Raw genomic sequence first — 23,509 nt, 5'->3', positions numbered from 1 at the left:
TCCATAGATCTAACTCTTACAGCTTGTCCAAAGCTGTGTCACGTTTCATGACTCAGTCGAACATAAAGCATCGCCTCTAACAAACAGAGAGTAACATTTGGAGTGAAGCTTCCTGTGGAGTTAGGGGCTTCAGCCTCCCCCTCCCCACCCTAACTTTGAGAAAATAGTGGGCCAAATCCAGAGAAAAAATATGTTTATTTTCGTACTTTTGGGTACGTTTCTCATCATTCAATGCTCAGCCCCCCTCCCCCAACTCATGATACAGCACTTCGCCCCCTGCTCCCCGTTAGGTCTATTCGGTAGGTCCACATCCATGGGATAGGGCACCGACTTCAAACATCTAATGCAACAGATTGGCGTCTAACAGGCCGCCTACCGGTTACCTGCGAGGGCCCTCGTGAATTGTGCCACTGCCTAAGTTTTTGCATGCTAATTTATTCTTTAGGCCAAAATAGCGATATCGTGGCCTTAGAGCCTACAGATAAACTGACTGTAGGCAACTGGCTCGTACATCGTTCCTTGGCAGTGAGCCAGAGAAGGCATTGTTGTCGTAGTCGACCTATTTCAGTCAAAGCTGAGTTAGTCTCACTGATCTGAATAGTACCTAAGCAACGACCAGCCGTCCTTGAATCGGCGGCGTTTGTGAGATTCCCATCCATTAGCGCTCGCCATTAGATAATCAAATAAAGCCGCCATCGAATAAAGCCAAGTCACGTCACACTTGCCGCCATAGTCCGTGAAGAGCTGAAAGGAGCTGCGGGTGTTTCTGGGCTCGCATAGCCCAGCATCCAGTCAAGATCAGAAGAGGGCAAGTACTGCCTCAGAAGAGAACGCAGAACTTCAGCAGAAGCCACTATAATTGTACTCTGGTCTGCAAGCGAGAATGGCTGGAGAGTATTGTAGCCATTACAACAAGCAAGATAATGGTTGTTCTAATCAGCGGCGACCGGACAGCTGTGGTCACAGACCTCCAGGCAGGACTTCTCTGAATAATGTGACTGGAAAATCGCGCGTGAAAGCATGACACTCCTCGGTAAATGGAACGTAGATAACAGGGAGTGATAATGCACAGCGTCCACGCTGCTGAATGGTTGGTGTTCTAAGGAATCTGTCATGCCATGAGGCGCCGGTATCCTACCGTGGTGTGTACCTAGTGCGTGGAATCTGCTAGCCTGCGTGCAGTATAGCAAGTGTAGGCAGCTTGCTTGTATGCAGAAGTTTATGAACTGGCTTCCGCACATCATGAGCCAGTGATGCAACGGACTTCGTTTCATCACGGCGGCCGCTGCGTGCAACAACCTGCAAGAGAACCAATATGCGCGCAATAACGGCCCGGGGCGGGATCACTTATTTTTGATCGGGGAGCGAGGTCGCACAGCTCTTATATCAGCACCTAAATGAAAAATGGGTGCAAATCTTGCGCTGACAAACTGGCGTACTCGTAAATAATCATTGCTATGCAAATACATGTGCTTTGCGCTGCACCACCGTAAAGCACGGCATGGAACCGTAGATGGGGACTGGTGCTGAGGCTGTTAGCTCTTTACAAATTTAGCTTTGGCTCTGCACACTGATAAAATAATTACACTTAGGTAGTTACTTGATTCTGGAATCGTTGCTACCGCCGAACTGAAGTGACTTTGTGGTGTTCACATCTGGCTTTATTGATGACATGTGTCGCATAATTATCGCTGGAAGAAAACCATACGACTACCGTGGCTGGGGTTAAATTATATGCAGCCACCTGGCAGCGAAAACGCACTTGCTTCTAAGGTATATCGGGATCGCTCTACGAATGAACTTACGATCCATGGTGTCAATTGATATGAAAGCATCACTTTCTTCTCATGAGTGGTACATTGTTGCATATTATTGATGCATATATTTAAAGTTATATATATATATATATATATATATATATATATATATATATATATATATATTAGCGCATACTCTGGCCTTTGCTGAAAATAAACTAACACCAGATCAAAATAAGCCACCACGCGAGTGTTAAGCTATACATAATTGCCATGCATGCTATCACCAGGCTTAAAATGGAATCACATTATCCAATACTAGAATCATCTCACATTTCGGCGTCAAGAGGTACATGAGGTACCTATTAATGAGGACATGCGTGCAGTGCTAAAATAACTCCATGTTGCGGCGTAACGAGATACGCCACCCTGAAGCGTATTTAAAATCGAATGGAAATTGCGGTCGCGAGCGTTTGGTTAGCGCTCGCGAACCAAAATAGTGCGGGAACAAATAGTGGTGACGCGAGAGGAGGCGGGTGTGGTGCGCGCGTCCGTTTCGATCAGTTATGCCAAGGATTGCGAAAGAATTCAGTTAAAACGTCCCTGTTTTGTTGACCTTTGATTGTGCGTTGCTATCAAAAACAATGGTGGTCCGATCGTTGCTGTTGATAAAGTCAATGATTTAGTTTTCATATGCATGAAGAAATGCCGTTATTGCGGTTTACAATGGCACCAGCAGTGAAGAAACACACACACACACACAAACGCGCGCGCGCGCGAGCGCTCAAGCTCATGAATTTTGAGTTCAATGAACGGGTCCGCTCGAATTGACCTCAAACGTTGAGTTATATTATCTCGGAAAGTACTGGACGCTCATGTTAGCTTTTGGGATTTAAAATGTTTGGATCATGCCTTATGACTTCTCAAATTTTGAACCTGATCGAAGGGGTCCGCCCAGTTGACTTGGAACGCTTACCTATAATATTTCGGAAGTTTGGTATGTCTTTACTAGCTTTCTGTGTTCTCAGATGTATAGGCAAAGTTTTATCAGCCTACACGTGTCAGGCCAGATCGTGTGTGTGGCCGGGAACATCGATCTACAGTTGGATATGAACCGGCTGCTAGCTTGACATGCAGAATGATGACAGTTTTCTCGAGGAAGGACAGTACGAAGCTTTTAAGATTTCTTTTTTTGAAAATTTTCATCGTTTGTGTTTTACAACATCAGTGTGATACGATAAGGATGAGCTTTTTCTTTTCGAAGGAGAACAAGTACTAAAAATATTGGTTAACTCGATTACTTGATCAGTTCAAGGATCCAGGGAAACGGTCAGAATTGCGCTCAATATTACGACCAACTTCCGAAAAACCGATTTTGTCGATATATTTACCATGTGTCTGGAATCATCTTCAAAAAGACTATCCAATTTTCCACAGCAACTAATTGAAAAAACAGTACGTTACCAAATCGTCAAAAGTTATTGAAACTTGATATTTGTATCACTTGACAAATAAATGCACACGTGCTAGATTTTCACAAAGCTTACGTCATTTAAGTTAGTCAATTTGTCATAATTAGTCTGCGGATTGGATAAGAGTGGTTGTATTGTCTGTGGGATGGGTTGGCGAAGAAAAGTACAGTCACTTTAGATATAGCAGCTGCCATCCAAACGCAGGGTTCCGCAGAACACGCTTGGATAGAAGAACCCGGAAATATTGGACCTCAGAGTACCGGGTGATATGATCCACCACCGAAGGTTGCCCCCCTGCAGTTAGCGCAATTTTCCGACCCAGCAGGATCCGATGGGAAATTTAAAAAAAAAAAACGGATAAACGCTACAACAATTCCCTGCGCCCGCATGTCCGTGAAGTTGGCGATTTATTTAGCGATTTAGTCACAAGTCCCGATTTCTCTGAAAAGAAGTCGCAAGGCCAAGACCCTCTGAGCAAATGGGAGGAACCCGAGACCAATATGAACTGATAATGGTGGACTACAAATTAATATACCGGGGCATATATCAGTTGCTCAGGGGCCGGTAAAGGCCGATGAGCCCCGGGCCTCAGCGGCCCGTGAGGTCTCCTGAGCACCTGAATGTACCCTGGCACATGTGGTCCCGCCAAAAGCGTATAGGGTCTTTCGGGCGAATGGTTGAACTCGCGCAGGGCCCCCCATCGATCCATCGTGCCCAGGCATGTTAGTGGATAGCGCCCCAACAGCAGCGCAGGCCCCCCATCGATCTCATCGTGCCCAGGCATGTTAGTGGATAGCGTCCCAACAGCAGCGTAGGGCCCTACGAGAGAATGCGAACAGATCAAAGGCAACGTGAAAGACTCCTTAGCAATCGGATTGACCCAAGCATTAGACATATAGGTTCCCGACAACAGCATAACGCCTCTGGTAACGTAATGAGCCCCAAATTTTTCCCCAATCACCACTCTCTCAATCAGCGATTGACCAAATTTGTCTACTCTTAGGCTCTTCGCGTTCACTTGCAACTGTTCTTAGATGCCAAGAGGCCCGAAGGCATCCAATTTCGTTGTGTTTTGTGTAAGAAAACTGTGTCTTGTTGACCGGTTATGAACCCCTTCAGAGCCTATGGGTCCCTACGGTGCTCAAGGGGGATGGCTCGGTGCTCCCCCATGGATTCGCCACTGGGCTGAGCAACTTAGTAGGGTGGGTCCCAACAACAACATATGATCATCCATTCAAATAACAAATACCCAAGCCATGATAGGGAGGTTTCTGAAATGACCGAGTGTGCCCGATAGGTTACCAGATAGGGCCCCGAAAAGAGCGCACAGCCCTCCATTTGGATAAGAAATACCCACAACACAATGTACAGGGTCCCGAACAATCCAGTGTGGCCGGGGAGGTGAACAGATAGGGCTCCCGACAAGTACATAGGGCCCTCTATTCAAAATGGAATTGCCCAAGACACAATATGGAGACATTCTCGAACGATTAAGTGTGCCCGAATAGCTCAACAGATGGGGCCCCCGACAACAGCATACGGCTCTTCATCAAATGAGAACTAGCTACGATACAAAGGATTGGGTGGCCAAACTTACCGTTGGGGGCCAAATTGGACATTTGGGGGCCAGTGGCTCACCCAAAAGAATACAAATCGACACCCGTGTTACATACGTATAACAGGCCTAGTGTTCTAGGCCTGTGTTCGATAAGATAGGTCTCCATTTAACAATAGAATGCTGAAAATATGAAGTTTATTGGCCGTAATGCGAGCATTTTGAGGGCTGGGGAGAGGCGAACTAAGTGGGCCCAAAAGTTTGCATATCCCCCTTGAGGAAGTCCTGGATCCGCACCTGCCTCTAACCATCTGAGCTAACGGACGGATGCCGACCCTTTTAAAATCGTTTTGCAGTCATGCTCATCTTTTTCCAACAATTTATTCGTCATGTGTGGGACGGTTTTGAAATTTTAGTTGTCCTGTAAGATTTCACCCCGTATTAGTTGCCTGTAGCACGTTGAAGTCTTTTATACCACTGACGTCACGAAGATAAGCTGGCGAAAACCAACAGTTTCATGTACCTCTGTCGTACGACCTTTGGTGAGATGCATTCATAGTGTGTTGTTGGTAAACCGCGCGTTGTTTGTGGAAGGAGGGTAAGATTAGTGATTTATTTGCACGTGACAGTGATGTTAGGTCATGATTGACAAAACTGGAGATCAGGATCGTCACCTTTGATCGGTTTGGCGGTTTTTGAAACCTTCTGACCATATTTGATATTTTCAAGAGCGACAGCATATCCAAAGGAATTTGATATCGCCGGCACAGGTCTCGCAATTTTGGATTGGGCTTTGTCGGCGGGAAGGTAACGATCATGGGACATCCAAAGCGCATCATTTAAGTGCGTTTTAAAATTTAATGAGGGGATGCTGGGTCAAACAATGGCTACCTCCGTTTCTATGGTAAACCTAAGTTTTGGTATTTTTAGTCTATATCCTGTCATCCTCAAAGTTTTAGTTGAACATCCAGTCTGCAAAAAGATCCACCTTGTTTGGCGGCTACCTGACATCTGTATTGTACCATATTCTTGCAGGTGTTAAGCTTAGCCCAGGCCATTTTGTGCAGAATTTTCAAATATTTTGTGTGAAAATGTGCTCAGAGTATTGCAGCTCAAAATTACCTTTGTGAGGCTATGGTTCCTGGACACATGGTGGGTTTTCATGATGGTTGGTTGGTTGAACTTTCACAATTTCATGGTTGGTCAAAACACAATGGTTTTCAGAATAAAAGGTAACTTATATAGCTGCAATTGAGTAACTGAGTTAAAAGTAGTGTGTATGTCTCCTTTTCTTTATGATGGCTTGACAGCCTGTCTCAGGGCTTTTTGTGCTTCATTTTGAGTGTAGCCTTCAGCAATTCTATCTGTATGCAATTCTATCCATATACATTCTATAATACTCAGCGAGCTGAAATAGAATGACAAGCATGAAAGTGAGAGCTGGTTTACGAAAAGCTTTGTGGCAGGGGTGGCTCACTCCACCCTGCTGCTGGATACATGTCTTTAAGGAAACACCCCAACTTGCAGAAATCAAGCTACCTATCAAGATATTGCAGTCATGTCTGAGAAGCTAAAAGAGATGCGTGAGAAGTCACAGAGGAGGCGTCAGCTCCTTGCCCAGCAGGTGAATTGTGTGTTAGAGGCTCCCATGTATAGATGTATGCACCTTTCTCCATTGGAAGGAGTGTGATACTTGATGTTTCTAGTACTTTATGGATGTAGTTGCAGAAACAAAAATATTGTTTGTGTATTTTAATACCTCTGGTCATGAAAGATTCATGTCTAATACATAGAAAATATTTGAAGCCGGCTGTATGCTTTGATCAATAAATATCATGTTCAAATAAAGGATGACATCTATATGCCCATTTTAGCTTGGCGTTTCAAGTCCACAAAACCTGGGGAAGGTTCTAGGGAGTACATCTTTGGGAGTGGAAAAAACACATGAAGAGAAGAAGGAAGAGGAAGATGCCAAGAAAGCCAAAATTGATGAGGGTGACACAGCAGAAGAAATGGTGTATACTGATTCTTCAGCTTTCCTTAAGGTAACTGATACAAATAGGGTAGGTGTTGCACATGGCAATATCATCAACTAAAACATGTTCTTATTGATCACATTTATAAAGCAAAAACAAGTTTAATTGTGCAGCCTTTGACTCATTAAAACACTGGTTGATATACTTGCACCAGGGTGACTAGTGTTGGCAACTCTGTACTTCACACTTGTATGGATCTTATGCCCTTTTGTTAGTTGATTGGACAATTTTGAGAATATTAGCAACTCAAATAAGGTAATTTTCTCACTTAATTGTGTTTTGCTAGTATGTTTCAAACAGAAATGACTTTTTGGGCAAGCCAGAGTTTCACTCCACTCAAGAAAGTGTGTGACATCATTGCCATGTGTCATCTGTTTTGGTTCCAAGCATAACACCAGTGGGAAACAATCTGTGGTATCTGTTCCCAACATAGCACCAGTGGAAACAAATATGGCATTTCATGCTCACATAATGCTGCCAGTGATGACCCTCCATACATTGTTTTGCTTCATCAGTACACTAGTCATCAGGCCAGAGACAGCATCTTGACAGAGAGGTAGTCAGAAAGACAAGCCTTTACATGACTGGTGTGTGAAATCACTGTGATATCAAGGCTGCGTGGTAGTTTATGAACTACATTAGCATGGATTTCTAAGGTACCATTTTTGTTCACACAGTGAGAAATTGCCTATTTGTGTCATCATTTCCTACCTTTTGGCTGTCCATTGCAAGGAATTTCATGCAAAGCAGCATTTTCATGCCAACAAGCTCACACTGCCCAGTTTACCCTTTTGGTTGAGCACTCATGTGAAAAAATCTGTCATGTCATGTCAATCTGTCATGTCATGTGGCCAGTGTCATTCAACTAGCATGGCAATGTGATTGTGCTTTGGTAAGCATTTGGATTGATTTTCTTTTTTGAAGTCTGCTGTTGGTTGTCAGCAGAACTGCACATTATCCATATTACACCAGTGTATGTTCCCAGCTTGTTGTTAAACTGAACAGCAGCAAGCATATATACTCACCCAACTTGGGCATTTTGTATTTTGACTGCATTTGACATCGGCGGCACTCGCCAGATGCGAACAACGTTGACCACATCTAACTCACATTTTCCAAACCTGCATCATTTGATCATCGCCCTCAACAATCTCGCACTGCATGTGACAAGCAGCTCTGTCAGCTAGCACCAGGACACGTCGCCGTTCCCTCAGCCGGACACCTGACCCGGCCGCCGGACCCAGACGATCCGGACGCTTCCTCCGGCGGCATCCGGGTCACCCGCGGCCGCCCACTGACCCGCGTTTCCCGCGGCCGCCGCCAGGGCACTCAGTCGGCCAACCCGCACAACGACTACTGCCAGCACTTCGTGGACACGGGCCAGCGGCCGCAGAACTTCATCCGTGATGTGGGGCTGGAGGACCGCTTCGAGGAGTACCCGAAGCTGCGGGAGCTCATCAGACTGAAGGTGAGCACGGCCGGCGCGCGCCGAGGCGGCCGCCGCGCGCCGAGACGGCCGCCGCGCGCCCAGACGGCCGCCGCGCGCCGAGACGGCCACGCGTGTCCCGCGCCACACTGCAGCGGCGAGGGGTAGGGAGAGGAGGTGTCGAGCGGGTGTTACTCTGATGTTTTGTGTTGGCAGCGGTAAGATTGTCGTTGGTCGGCGAGCGCCGCTTGGCTTCTCCGTCCGTTGTCCTCTTCGGCCAGCTGCAGCGAACGCCCGAGAGTAGTACGTGTTGGTCCATAGTCTGGGTGGGTTCGGTGTAGAGCCTCTTCAGCCTACTTGGAATGTTGGTGAGCTGTGATATCAACGAGATAAACCTTAAGTTGGACAGTATGTCTGTCAAACTTGCCCACATGTGGACGCTGACAAGTGGCACAGTCACCTGACATGGGATAGCCGCGTCGTGGCATTGTGCAGGACCAGAATGATCATTCGCGGTGTCAGTTGCTAAAACGGTCCGTGCACGAAATTATCTTTTTCGCCGGAGGACCGCTGTTAGGTGGGTTCGGGCAAATGCTGCACCAGTTGTTCTCGGGCTATTTTAGCACATCCAATGGTGCGTGCGCAGAGATTCGCTGGGACTGTGTTAATCTGGTGTAAGGGCTGCCGTCGCGGCCGGCCGCCGGCGTCGTGGTGCTGGCGGCCACACCCAGCACTCGCAGCTGATGCCATGCCAGGCTTCTGGTGACGAGCGGGCTCGGCCGGGTATAGGCAAGCTGCGTCGGCTTGTGGCTCCGCGCCCGCGACATTGTTGGGCTCGTGCCATGTGGCATGCATGGACGAGCGATTGGCTTCCTGTTATCAGTCATAAAAGCACTGACTTGAACCAGTTGGCAACGTAGTTATTCTGAGAGCATAATACAAATAAAGGGAACATTCATCTTGCTATCGGTTCATATCCCTGAAGCTAACATACATGAAACTGGAGGCCTGTTTCCTCGGTCCGTGTTGCGAGCCAGCCATGTATGGTGCCGACCAACTAGTAAGCCAGTCAACGTAATGCTTATCAGTGACCAGTCTCGTGAGGGCATACGCCCGCAATCTTCAGAACACGGCTGTGTAGCATTGAGATGAGCTATTGGTGGAGAAAGCGGCCGACTGTTTGGGTGGCTGCTGCTGCAGGACGAGCTGATCGAGAACACGGCCACGCCGCCGATGTACCTGAAGACGGACCTGTTGTCGTTCGAGCTGCGTCAGCTGCGCAGCGAGTTCGACGTGATCCTGGTGGAGCCGCCGCTGGAGGAGTACCAGCGCACGCTGGGCGTCACCAACCAGCGCTTCTGGAGCTGGGACGAGGTGGGCCGCGGCTGCTGCTGAACGTCGGGAAGTGCGCAGACCCGGCGCCAGCCATTACCAATAGCTGTGTAGAACAGCTCATTCTATGGGATGACTGCGCAATTGAACGCCGCGGTCTACCAGTTTTGGAAACAAATGCATGCGAAAGACAGAGAAAAGTTGAGTGCCAGTCTCTTTCACGAAATGTCGAATAGGCAAATACATCTGCGGCGAATAAAATTCACCAATCCGCAACACGGCGGGTAGCGATATTTGGTGCGGTATGGGGCGATTTGGAGCAGTCCTAAGTTTTCTCTCTGAAGACGAAGTTCGTCTTGCGCTAGATGATTTAAGCCTGTTTGTCTAGCCTATAAAGGTGGGCGTAAGGCCTTGTCCGCATGTGCTGCCACCTACTGGCCATGTATGCAACCTGGGCTGCTGATGAAGACACGTCTTCTGGCATATTTGTAACCATTGAAATTGATAAATGGACTCATGCATATATGTGACATTGCTTAGTGATGGCAGATATTACTACAATTTCCTGGGTCCCTGGGAGCGGTGCTCGTGCCGATTTTAAATGTTCTGCTCTGTGCTTAAGGTTTTAATCCATCAATGGATTTGTGATACATGGTGAGGGAATGAACTAGTTTTTTTAACAAAATTTCATCATGGGCTTCAGCAGTGAGTGAGTGGCCCGGACTGCTGCGCCGTGTGGTGTTCAGTGTTGTGCTGCTGATGTGTTGGTTTGTACTGTGCTGACGTGCTGTGCTGGTGTACCGTGCTGTGCTCGGTGTACTGTGCTGACATGCTGTGCTGGTTTGTACCGTGCTGAGTGCTTGCTGGCTGGTGTACCGTGCTGGCGTGCTGTGCTGGTGTACTGCGCTGACGTTGCTGTGCTGGTTGTACTGTGCTGGCGTGCTGTGCTGGTGTACCGTGCTGGCGTGCTAACGCCCCGACCCGGCACTGACCCGTGGCCAGATCATGAGTCTGCAGCTGGACGCCGTGGCCGCGCACCGCTCGTTCGTGTTCCTGTGGTGCGGCTCTTCGGACGGGCTGGACCTGGGCCGGCAGTGCCTCAGGAAGTGGGGCTACCGGCGCTGTGAGGATATCTGCTGGATCAAGACAACATCAAAAACCCAGGGCACAACAAAAACCTGGAAACGAAGGCCATCTTCCAGCGGACCAAGGCACGAATGAGGGTCGTGTTGTGCATGTCCACCTTTTTTGCTTGTAGTCGCATGTTTCGTGACAGTGAGAGGCTGTAAAGCCGTGAAAGGGTCGCTATGTCGCGGGAATTATGCTATTCCAATCAGTGCTGGTAGAACAGAACAGATCTTGTTCATCGAGCGATACAACTCGGCAAAGGTTCGTTAACTGAATGCGCTCAGTTTATGACAGGGATGTCGACAGCAACGAGCGGTCGAGTGGCCCCACAAGGGTGCCGAAACACGAGTGTTTGTCATGCGCAATAAATATTGCGTTACCATCAGCATTTAACCGGAAAGGGGCCTGTGCACAACTGTTATGATTGTGGGTACAGGCTCATAGCAGTTTTCAGACATTTGCTCGCACCTCCGTTTTGACTGGCTTACCATTTTCGTTTAAATTCCACATTTTTAAAATGTTTCGTACCCCCGCGGCGCCCGCCCTTCCTGCCAGGGTGAGAGGCAGGCGACGCCATATAGCCTCAGCAGCTGAGTGCGTCGTAAAACCCCCAATGACACACAAAATGTTTCGTACACTCTTACGCTGGTCTCGATGGTGTTTGTCTTGCACATCTCCTGTGGAATTCAGTGTTTTGCATCCTATTATGCCATTCAGTACGCCACCTTAGTGGCTGTTGGGAAAACTGCTGTCAAACGAGCTATGTTACGCTCGCGGGACAGTGTATGTGAACTGCCGGGCAGCCACAACGGTTCTGGTTGCCACTGCACTGCTGTAGTGACGACTCCCACCAGCGGCAGGCGAGCTGGTGTTGACAGCTCGGTGGGCTGTCACCGCAGGAGCACTGTCTGATGGGCATCAAGGGCACCGTGGAGACGTAGCACTTGATGGGCATCAAGGGCACCGTGCGTCGCTCGGGGACGGAGACTTCATCCACGCCCAACGTGACATCGACCTCATCATCGCCGAGGATCCGGGCTACGGCCGCTGGAGAAGGCCCCAGGAGATCTTCCACAGCATCGAGCACTTCTGCCTGGGCAGGCGCAGGTTAGATAGCTCTCGTGCTGTGGCGGTCGTCGACTCCGGAGCCCCACGCCAAGCTGTGATTTCCCTCATCTTGAAACCCGTCTTGTGGAACATATGTAAGGTGTTGGTCTCCTTTCCCGTCAATTTGAACGTCACAGATATGCGGCTTGGCTTGTGCTGACCTCATGGGCTGCATCTGTTTGATAACGGTTTTTGGTTTGAGAAAATTGAGAGCAAAGACGTTTTTGAGACCCGTCGGCGTTGTGACTTCAGTTCTACCTCCTCCCTGTGCTTACCTCGCATATACCCGTGTGAGGGTGTACATTATGCGATCATAAGGCATCTGGAGGTGTTTTCTTAAAGTCCACGTTTGATTACTATGGACCCAGAAGAAGAGTTACACATTTGGACTTACACGGAATTGCCATAAGCGACAGGGAAGTCACCCGACCACAGTGTTCCGAAAAACAACATTATACATCCCCCGCACATACATTGGTCACTTCGCGCTCGTCAAGGGAAATTTTCACGTGGACAAAGCTGTCTAGGTGAGAACTTGGTTCGCGTCATGTTGGGGAGGCCGGAGCGGAGGCGACTCCTGATTCTAAACTCACAAAATGGTTGTGTGTACAGTCTGGACTCATTATGTTTGTCATGAACACGGCCGTCGAAGGTTATCTTTCAGTTGGAATAATGCATGCCATGTTGAGAAGTGACGGAAGTCGAGGACATGCATGGACCCGAATCCTTCCGAACCAGAACTCAGGTCCGCACTCTTCACCTTTTGGGACACTCTCATAGTGCTATCTCCAGAGGATGCAGTATTAACACTATCTTCATGGGACGCGGTCTTAGTGCTATCTTCAAGGGACACGGTCTTGGCGCTATCTTTAAGGACACGGTCTTAGCGCTATCTCAGGGGACACGTTCTTGGCGCCATCTTCACGCCGGTGGCCGCCGTCGTGTATATTACCGTTTTCACCCTTTTAGCCGCATTTCACACCCTAAGCCTTAAACGTATCTTTATTTGGACCCATCTTTAGCTCATCTATATGCGTTAAGGTTTCTCCTGCGCAGTTACAATGGTGCATGCTCTCAACATCATCAACGGGGGTTTCCATACGCAACATGACGAAACCGTGCTGGGTTACCCCACCAGTGCATAGTAATCCGGGGATTTCCGGTCAGAGCTTCCGGGACGAGCGCTGCATGTGAAAGCGTAAGGTGTCTCGGGGCCTGCCGAACCGGGGAGGTGCTCTCCCCCAGCTGCGGTAGGCTGGTCCGGTTCTATTGGAGCGTAAGGTGTCGCGGGGCCTGCCGAACCGGGGAGGCGCTCTCCCCCTGCTGCGGTGAGCTGGTCCGGCTCTCCTAGAGCGTAAGGTGACGCGGGCCTGCCGAACCGGGGAGGCGCTCTCCCCCAGCTGCGGCTGGCTGGTCCAGCTCTCCTAGAGCGTAGGGTGTCGTGGGGGCCTGCCGAGCCGGGGAGGAGCTCGTCCCCCTGCTGCAATGGGCCTGGCCCGGCTCTCCTAGAGCGTAGGGTGTTACGGAGCCTGCCGACCGGGGAGGAGCTCTCCCCCTGCTGCAATGGGCTGGCCCGGCTCTCCTGGACGTAAGGTGTCGCGGGGCCTGCCGAACCGGGCGGGGAAGGTGCTCTCCCCTGCTGCAATTGGGCTGGTCCGCTCGCCTGGAGCGTTAAGGTGTCGCGGGACCCTGCCGAACCGGGGGAGGTTGCTCTCCCCGCTGCAATGGGCTGGTCCGGCTCTCCTGGAGCGTAAGGTGTCGCGGGGCCTGCCGAACCGGTAGGTGCTCGCCCCTGCTGCGGTAGGCTGGTCCGGCTCTCCTGTCGCAGGCAGGGCCGCGTGCTCGGTGACTTGCAGTGCCGAGCCTTCGACCTGCCAGCACCGCTACCAGTGCCGGGACTCAGCTGTGTGGCACACCAGTGGGTTGTTCCATACAGTCCTATTGCTGAGGCCTTTGACCCGCCAGTACCGCTTACAGTGCCGAGACTCGGCCGTGTGGCTATACCAGTGGACTGTACCAACAGTCTATGTGCTGAGCCTTTGACCTGCCAGTACCGCTACCAGCGCCGGACTGCGGCTGCTTTGCATACCAGTGGACTGTACCATACAGTCTATGTGCTGAGCCTTTGACCTGCCAGTACCGCTACCAGTGCCGGGACTCGGCTGTGTGGCATACCAGTGGACTGTACCAGACAGTCTATGTGCTGAGCCTTTGACCTGCCAGCACCGCTACCAGTGCCGGGACTCGGCTGTTTGGCATACCAGTGGACGGCACCAGACATCCAATATGTCCACGTAAACTGCAAACATTTTGCGATCCCTGGGATCCCATTCCTTTGTGCGCGTGACTCGCTCGCAACTTACAAGGAAGAGATCGACTGCAATAAAAAGCAAACGTTAGACAGCGCGCGGTACAAGGAAGAATGGCGGTGTGCGAGAGTTTTTGTTTTCTCAAAATGATGTCCACATAGGCATCGACTATATGATCATCGCGTGTATTATTTGCATTGACGTTGGGTGTGGAATACATCTCATGCGGAATTACCTACTTAGCATGCATTGCAGAAGGAGTGTGCTAACCACGGCAGCTCGCAGTGATGACTCGCTTTGTAAGCCGTCACTTACCCCATTCATGATGAGTTCCAGTGCTGCGTGCTCTGATAGCCCGCATACTAGCCACATATGCGCATGTCCTTTTACGATAGCGAAATGCAACTCGTCACAATTACGCGGTCGCGCACTATCACATTCATCAAACGAAGGTCTGTTACCACACAGCCGTCCTCTTTGGTGAACCAAACCGCCACTAAGTCGCGCTCAGGCGACATCGAATCGCGTCGCAGGTGCGCCGGACCGGGCGGCCCGGGCGGAGCTCCGCGTCACGGCCTATTGGATGGTCTCGACCAGCCAGTCCCGGTAGTGGGCGACGTCGGTGTAGACGCCGGGCAGGCCGGGCCGGCCGCAGCCGATGCCGCCCGACACGACTCCCACCAGCGTGGCGCGGCCCTGCTCCGGCAGCAGGAGCGGGCCGCCGCTGTCGGCCTGGCAGCCGTCGCGGCCGCCCTCCTTGAAGCCGGCACACAGCTGGCCGGGCCTCAGCTTCCCGGCTTGCCGGCGGCGCGGAACCAGGCGGTGCACTCGGTCGGCCCCATGACCGGCACCGCCACCGACTGCAGCACGTCGGCGCGCTGGCCGCCGTTCGCCTCCTCGTCCAGCCAGCCCCAGCCGGCCACGGTGGCGGTGCGGTTGACGGGCGGCGCGGCGGCCGCGCCCGGCAGGCAGGCGGGCTGGACGCGCCGGCCCCAGACGGCCGGCCGGGCCAGCCGCAGCACGGCCAGGTCGTGCCGGCGCTTGCCCACCGTGTAGCCCGGGTGCAGCGTAATGGCCTTCACTGGCAGTCGCTGCTCCTTGGCGTCCGACTTAGTCAGGTCGTGCTCGCCGGCCACCACGCTGAACTGGTCGGCCGGCATCACCTTCAGGCAGTGCGCGGCGGTCACGGCGAACCACTTGTTGACGAGTGTGGCGCCGCACCCGTGCTGCTGGTCGCGCTGCAGCGACAGCAGCCAGGGGAACTGGCCGGGCCGCGCGGCGCCGCCGCCCACGATCTTGGTGGCGGCCGCCTGCTTGCCGCAGGGCACGTCGGCCAGGTTGAGCGCAGCGGCCGCTGCGGCCAGCGCCAGCGGGGCGAGCAGGGGGCGAGCGAGCTGCATGACGCTGCTGTGGACGGCACGGCAGAGACTGGTGTCCGCTGTGGGCCGCCACGTCGCTTTATACGCGGTCCGGCCGGCCGCTGGCCGCCCCGCGCGCCGGGCCGGCCGCCGGCCGAAGGTCGCCCCAGGCGCTGCCAGTGCTGCAGGTGCTGCCAGGCGCGTCCCGGGGCTGCCCTTCCGCTTCCACGCGCGGCTTCCTGGCCGGCAGTGCCCTGCAGCCGTCCCCGGCCGGACGTCTGCAGCGCCCGTCCCCGGCCTGCGGCGGGATAATGAAGGTCGCGAGCTCCGAGTCCATCGGGCTGCACAGGCCGATGCTCGCTGTTAAGCCGTGGAGTTTTGTTTGTCGCGCTTTGGTAAGGTCCTTGATCACCGTCCGACGTGTCGGCGGTGGCTGGCTGTCGGGCGAGCCTCACGTGCCAGTCCGGTCCTTTAGCTGTCCCGTCTGCCGGCCAGACTAGCGCCTCCCACGGGCCGTCATGATCTGTTGGCGATCTCCCTGAGACACGTCCACGGCGCAGGGCAGCCGCCAGTACTCGGTGGTCATTATACTACTGATCCCACGTGAGCGGCAGCCGACTCTGGCTCCCGCCGGTCACGAGTTCGTGTGTGCGTGCGTGCGTGCGTGCGTGCGTGCGTGCGTGTCGATCTCGACTATATGGCAGCTGGAAGCTGAGGTCGCTGGAGTTTTCGTTCATGGTACTAGGTCTGAAGCGTCGATACCGGTGGCTGCTATTGTATATGCTTTTGAACGAAAAGTGACATCGATGCAATGGAAGTTGCGTTAACGCGCATTGTGTACGCAATGTTTCGTCTTTGATGGTCACGACTTCCCATCTATCAAAGCATCCTTGGATGGGTACTTTAGGTGCAAGTGCAAGAGGTGATGTGGAGGTGCAAGATGCGATATACATAATTTGTGTTGTGCCACGTTTTTCCAATGTGCGACGGACCAATGTGCACAATACCGTGATACTCTTATAGCTAATTTCCTCGGATGCGTTTTCACCGCTTATCCGAAGTATCTTATAATACTACAACCTCTCAAAAATCTTCCCAATTTTTGTGACGTCACTGTACTGCACCCGCCTGGATGGCCTCTAACAGCGATTTGCATCTCTAAATAAATAAGTATTTAAACGAATGAGTAGCATTCTGTGTGAAAGAAATGCTGGTGAGGATAGTGGTGTTACAATGAGTCATAATATAATCAGCTTTCAAATCATCAGGCCCGATCGGCTCGGCTGCCAGTGTTATTGTGCACTGGCGGCGTCTTCCAGCGACAGCTGAAGACCGGCATCGCTGTCAGCAGATGTACTCCAGGGATATACAAATATATCTTTGTTGTCGAAAATCAACCATTTTGAATGTTTTATCCTTTTCGTTCTCTGCGTAAAGGAGTGGCTTTTCGCTGTGGGATACCACTTTCGAAGGCAAAGCGGGGGAACCGAGTGGGAACAAGCCGGCCGTAGACGCTTGGTTCGGGCCAAGTCGCGTTTAACTGAGTCTTTGTTCACCGGATCATTTAGCCATGCAGTTTTGCTCCACCTCTCCCCAGTCTTAGCGAAGGGCTGCGACGCATGATTTCATTCTATTTGTGTTTTTCTAGGTCAACGGATGGTTATTTCGTTCTTGAAAGATATAGGAGCTGTTCCGCGTGCGCGTTCGTGAAGGCGTAGAAGAGGGGCGGCCGCGGCCCTGCCTGCGCCACACCTTGTCCGTAAAACGAGAGCGGTTGCGGTGCCGGTGACTGTCGCACCGGCGGGCCGGCGCGTGCCGTGTCACGTGCTGGGTTTGGGTCGCTGTCAAGCTCCCCCGCGTCGGCCGGCAGACTGCACCTGTTCGGCCGGGAGTCGACCATCCGTCCCGGCTGGCTGACGCTGGGGCCCGGCCTGACCTCGTCCAACTTCGACCCGGACGTCTACAACGGCTACTTCGCTGGAAGCAACGCGACCACCGGTGAGCCACGGGCCCGGGGCCGGGCCGCGCTGCCGGCCCCGGCCACCAGAGCCCGCCGGGCCGGGCCGCGCTGCCCGATCCCGGCTACCAGAGCCCGCCGGGTGGACGCTTCCATCTGATCGGCTGTGATTTGTGTCCCGTGCACCAATTGACGCCTCAGAGTTTTTCAGCTCCGGGTTGGCGCAATAATGTGCATCGTCATAGGTATTCGCCGCAGTATATGTGATTTGGCTTTTGTGTCCCAGGGGTCCGTTCGTCATACCGTAGTGGAGGAAGCTATACGGTGGTGCTATTCTAGGATCTGACCTGAGAGAAGTGTCAACAAAACTAGACGAACGTCGCCTAAAATCCCGCAAAAGTATTCTGTTTATCAGAGTACTTCTTCGCTAAACTTGTAGAAGTAGCGGAGTGGACCGTTTATGAAATGACCTTTCGAGATGTGATGTGAATTGTGAACGTGACATGGTGTATGTGAGTGAAATGAATGTGATGGCATGACAAAGCAAATGTGAGTATGGTGGTGGTGGAGTCACAGCGCTCTCGGCGCCCGCTGTAACACGGCTGATGGTCTCATAGCAGACGACGAGCCGCAGCATACTCGATGTGAGGACCAAGGAGACTTCGAGCGCTACAGGGTCGCACAGGCGGACGGAAGATGTCTTGCGCGTTGCCGTGATGTGCCCCGGACAGGGAGCGGAAGGACTAGCCCAGTGCCTGACCGACTGCTGTCCGCACGGCTCGTGAGAAGTGTGAAGGGATCGCAGCCAAACGCCAGGCTGCAGACCTGTGCTCCTCTCCGGAAGTGTGCGCGCGAACGGCAGAGCCGCGGCAGGCCGGCGATCGTCTGAGCAGCAGGGCGTACACTGCCCCATCGGGAGCTGACACATTCACCAAGGAATGAACCCCAGCAGGAGGCCGCTCCCATGAACCGGACCATTTAAGAAAACAACCCTGCCATTGTCTGGATGTTGCTGGATTCGGCGGCGTCAGTTTACAACTACGGCATTTACGAGACCCGTACGGCGGCGTCATGACCGTCGCACGCTTCGGCCACACGACATGCTGGGAGTGTGGCTGCCAGGTAGCTTTTCTTCCATGTCGGACCACAGGCGCGCACCAGGAGATCGTGGGCTCACGGCTGGGCTGGGAAGAAGAGAGTGTGCCCCGTGTGGATGGTGGCACGTGCTGCGCCCCGCAGATCAATGAGGGCATGGCTTGGCAGGCTTTTTATCAGCAACGATTCGCGTGGTGAAGTCGATGACGAAAAGGAGAGACCGCTGCTGCGTGTTGTTGGGCCTGAGGAGCACGGTGCAAACGGCTTGCTGGTGGCGTTCGAGACTGCAGTGGAGACCGGCCAGCTGTCTCTTGATAGGCTAGTAGGCGCGTGGGGTGGTGAAAGTACCAGCACGGGACGGGACGACGGACTGGCATATGAAGAGGAACACGCTGGGGGCACGACACGGCCATCTGGCGCGTATGCCGTCGCAGTGACCTGACCCTCGCAGGTGCGGAGTCGTGCGTGCCGGCCGTGGGACCGGAGGTCTGGCCTGTGCTCCGTACCTCAGGTGTCGAAGACCAGGGACGGCCGGTTGATGGAGTTTGTGACGACCTTCCTAGTAAGTCACGGCGCCAGGTCCGCTGGGCATGCTGTGGGCTCCGTGACTGCGACCCTGGCCGACCCGTCTGTCTGGAGTAAGGCGTGGCGGCAGTAGTCGGCTCGTAGCCAGCTATCGAGGGAAGGCGGCGGCAACTGAAGTTCGCTAAAGGAAGGACTCCACATTGTTGATGTCAGTGGCTGCGACAGCTGGTGCTGTCTCTGAGACAGAGAAGCATCCACAGCGCGCCGGCCTGATCGACAGCACGCGGATACAGGACTCGGTGGTCAGGAAATCCGAGCGCCCGACGCACGCTCCGTAAAGGGGGAGGGGCGGAGAACGCGTAGTTGAAGAGATCCGGAACAGGTCTTCTCACGGGAACTCTCCAAGTGCTCGGGTGGTCTCGACTCTCCTGCAACGCGCTGTGCTCTTCACCAAGGTCCTTCTGGTGCGGATGTGGAGCGTGATGGCATCATCCAGTGCATGGGGACAATGTTGTCTGCAGCGTCCGCCGGCAATTGCATCAGCACTGACAGGAAGCTGGCGATCAGATTGAGGGACGCGGGCAATTTGCAGATTTCGCTTATGGTGTTTTCAACTGCGGACCCGAAATTCAGGGTGGCCCGGGTCACGACAGGCCGGGGTAACAGATGTCACGGCCACTGACGTGCTGTTGTCCGTAGCGAAGCGTGGCGTCCACGTACTGAAGCAGATTAGGACTGCGCTTCTGGTTGTAGTATCGCGCGGTGCGCCACCTGGAAGGGCTGTCGCATGGCAACCAGCTGAGATCTGGCCATCTGTTGGGGGAGGGGAGGGGGACGAGGCGCCGGCCGACGGGCTGGTCATCAGTGTAAGCGGCGGTGGCACCGGTTCTTGTGCCCCCCCCCCCCCCCATGGCTTCCTCGGCATCAAGGATAGCGTGCACCTGCGCACCGGCGATTGCAAAGTTCGATGGTCTGGAGGCGAAATAAGGCAGTAGTTTGCGATCCTACGCGACACGCCCAAGCTCGGCTCCCTGCGGCCGTTACGGCCGCGGGGCGCTGTGTTGCTACCGCGCCCATTAGCGCTTCATAAAGGGCTGCGCAACAGCGCGCGCTGTATAACTTAACAGGATACAAAAACCATGTGCAGGTCCCAAGAGTTTCTGAGGCTGCGTGACAGGCCATAAAGGCAAGACTGGATTTTTTAGTAATTGTCCCCCATGAAGCAATTTTACCTGTCACTTCCTCTATGTTAGTTTTTGTTCAATCGACTAAATTTAACCTCTGGTATCTCCTCAGGTGTGTGCAATGTTCCAGTGCGTTGTCGTGCGATCGATGTTTCCCATGCTTTCAACATTCTGCGATTTCATAGCAGTGAACTTCAGTAGGGTACTGTGCCTGTGGATTGTGAGGCACGTAAGGCATTAACTTCACGCACATCATCTATCGAATTCGGATCACGCGTGCCCTCAAGTCGGAAGGCGTTTTTCGTCAGAGACAGCGTCTATGTTAAGTTTGCGCAGCACATAATAATATCGATGCAGCATTGTCAATTGATACTGATTCATTTAATGGATATGCTTACTAGCAAGTGACAATATTCACCGTTACACAATTTGCATACTGCTACAGCTATTCAAGTTCCTAAATTTACACCGCTGCATAATAATTTGCTTCCGCCCTGCTCAGACGACGCATGTGTTAAAGGGCCGTCGTGTGGCAATGCTCCACTTTTAGTTCCCCGTCACCATGTGGCGCTCGGCGGCGCTTCTGGAGGGGGCGCCTGGCCTGACCTGTGTGTGTCCTCGCGTTTCCAGGCTGCACGGAGCGGATCGAGGCGCTGCGACCCAAGTCTCCGCCGCCCAAGAGCCGCGGCGGCTACAGCCGTGGCCGGGGACGGGGCGGCCGGTGAGGGCCCGCCGATGGCGCCGCCCGGTCCCGGCCAGGGTAGCGGACGCCCCGCCCGGTGACCGGAAGGGCAGGCCAGCGGCAGCTCCAGCTCGGATCTCTTCTATCGATTGTGATCACGCCCCTGCGCCGACACCCGACCACGCTCGGAGGAGCCTGCACCGGCAGTTGCGTGTCGACGCGGTGGATGTCGCGTTGTGGTCGTTTTGACTATGCGACAGGCTGGTGCAATGCCGGGCGCTGCCATCGCGGCACATCCGCACCACCAACGCGTTGACGGTACGGAAAGGGCACCGCACTCTGGTCATTTACCTAAGATGGAAGACTTTGGTAGACAAATGAATGGTGGCAGTGATTTGCCTACTCAGCTGGGGGCCGTTTGGCTTTCAGCGATTTTGAGTCAGCTTCAAATTCATGAAATTTGAAGGCCACTGAGCATAGTCGCATGCTCTTGGGACGGCAATAGTTTTTCTCCTTTGTATATGACTGGACTTCATAGACGTCAGCAAAATTATTTAAAGTCAGCAGATCGGCCAGGGTGCGATAGCCCTGAGGTTCGCCCCCGCGGGTGCGCCGTTGTCGCCCAGAAGATTTGGGACGTGTGTGAGAGTCGGCTCGAAGATGTTTCATCCTCCAGTCCGCTCGCCTGCCGTTTGGCACTGGTCTTATCGAGCGGCCAAATCTGAGCTGAATTGCATTCTTCCATCGTTCATTGTCTATGAGTTTGTTCATTGCGATCAATTTCACCGTTAATATTTGAACAACTTGACTTATGAGGCTTATGGCCTGGCGTAACGTTAAATGCCTTTTTTATTTCGCGATCGGCCAGTACGAACTGTCAGTGTTTGCGGCCTGACATCTGCTCTCACTGGCCTCCGCGAACGTTTCTTTTTATCGTGCTTTAATGTCGTGACTCGGTTACACACTCCACGCGCTGTTAATCTAGGCTGCGGCGGCCCCGCGCGGCTGCACCTCCTGCGCCCGCGCGCTGGGTCTGGCGCAGCCCGTCGCAATCTGCCATGGCTCTCCCCCGCTTCGTGATGTCTCGTACGCGTTCGCCCATGGGGACGATGGGCGGTATGTTCTGCGTGATGTGCGCCGTCGCAGAGCGTGACACAGCGACTGAGCAGGCCTTCTGCGGGGATGTCCGACGTCATTTTAGGTCAGGTGTGTCATGTGACGTACAATTTGAGACGGTGCGCTGGTTGGGCGCGTAATGTTCCGCGAAGCTGGCATCATGCTTATATACTGGAAATGTCTGGGCGGCGAATGTGGTTTCCGTTGTTCAGTTTGTCACCAGCACGTTGTTGTCGCTGCGTTGCATCCGGAACTCTGTGGCGAAGGGCTGTGGGCTGAGCCAGGGCGTCCACGTGCCCCACGGCACCGTGCTCGGCGTGTGGCCTTGTCGCTGGTATGACGTCAGCACAGACCGAACCGCTACCGTCCCCGGATCCCACCGGTGGCGATGCGTCGCCGGGCTCTGTCAGCTACATGACGCTGCTAGCCTGGGCCGCCGGCACCGAGGCAAACCACCTCCTGACCTGCCGGACCGGCCGGCGCCGAGGCGGACCACCGCAGCCTGACCTGCCGGACCGGCCGGCGCCTGCTGTGCCGGACCGCCGGCGCCGAGGCGGACCACCGCAGCCTGACCTGCTGGACCGGCCGGCGCCTGCTGTGCCGGACCACCGCAGCCTGACCTGCTGGACCGGCCGGCGCCTGCTGTGACGGACCGCCAGCGCCAAGGCGGACCACCGCAGCCTGACCTGCCGGACCGGCCGGCGCCTGCTGTGCCGGACCGCCGGCGCCGAGGCGGACCACCGCAGCCTGACCTGCCGGACCGACCGGCGCCTGCTGTGCCGGACCGCCGGCACCGAGGCGGACCACCGCAGCCTGACCTGCCGGACCGGCCAGCGCCTGCTGTGCCGGACCACCGCAGCCTGACCTGCTGGACCGGCCGGCGCCTGCTGTGGACGGACCGCCGGCGCCGAGGCGGACCACCGCAGCCTGACCTGCCGGACCGGCCGGCGCCTGCTGTGCCGGACCGCCGGCGCCGAGGCGGACCACCGCAGCCTGACCTGCCGGACCGGCCAGCGCCTGCTGTGCCGGACCACCGCAGCCTGACCTGCTGGACCGGCCGGCGCCTGCTGTGACGGACCGCCAGCGCCAAGGCGGACCACAGCAGCCTGTCCTGCCTGGCGGCCGGCGCCTGACCTGCCGACGCTGACAAATGTGTTCGCGTGAAATAAAGAGAGCCGGCCGTATGGCGAGTTAGCGGCGGGCAGTCCGTCTGTCAGTGGAGAGGCGTCTGGAACGTTGATACCGCCTCCCAGCCTAGCTCCCAGCTGAGCGTGCAGGATGACTTGGTGACGTCAGCGTGACGCAATGGATCCTACGGCGGCCCGGGCACGTCTGCCGGCACAAGCTGCGGCGTGACGTCATACACGGCACTCCGGATGTGGTCAGCACGCTCGGCACCGAGGCGGCGCTACGGGCCGCCGTCAGCACGCTCAGCACCGAGGCGGCGCTGCAGGGCTGCCGTCAGCACGC

General features: G+C 54.1%; 1 pseudogene; it reads left to right on the top strand.

The window, feature by feature from the left end:
• The first annotated feature begins 5,338 nt into the window (after positions 1-5,338).
• On the top strand, positions 5,339-22,110 carry LOC119107635 (N6-adenosine-methyltransferase non-catalytic subunit-like; annotated as a pseudogene).
• The last annotated feature ends 1,399 nt before the right edge of the window (positions 22,111-23,509 follow it).

The sequence above is a fragment of the Pollicipes pollicipes genome, unplaced genomic scaffold (assembly GCF_011947565.3).
Source record: "Pollicipes pollicipes isolate AB1234 unplaced genomic scaffold, Ppol_2.1 Scaffold_6686;HRSCAF=7923_pilon_pilon_pilon, whole genome shotgun sequence".
NCBI classification, from domain to species: domain Eukaryota; kingdom Metazoa; phylum Arthropoda; class Thecostraca; order Pollicipedomorpha; family Pollicipedidae; genus Pollicipes; species Pollicipes pollicipes.
The sequence above is the reverse complement of the archived record's forward strand: the minus strand, read 5'-3'. Positions and strand labels throughout refer to the sequence as shown.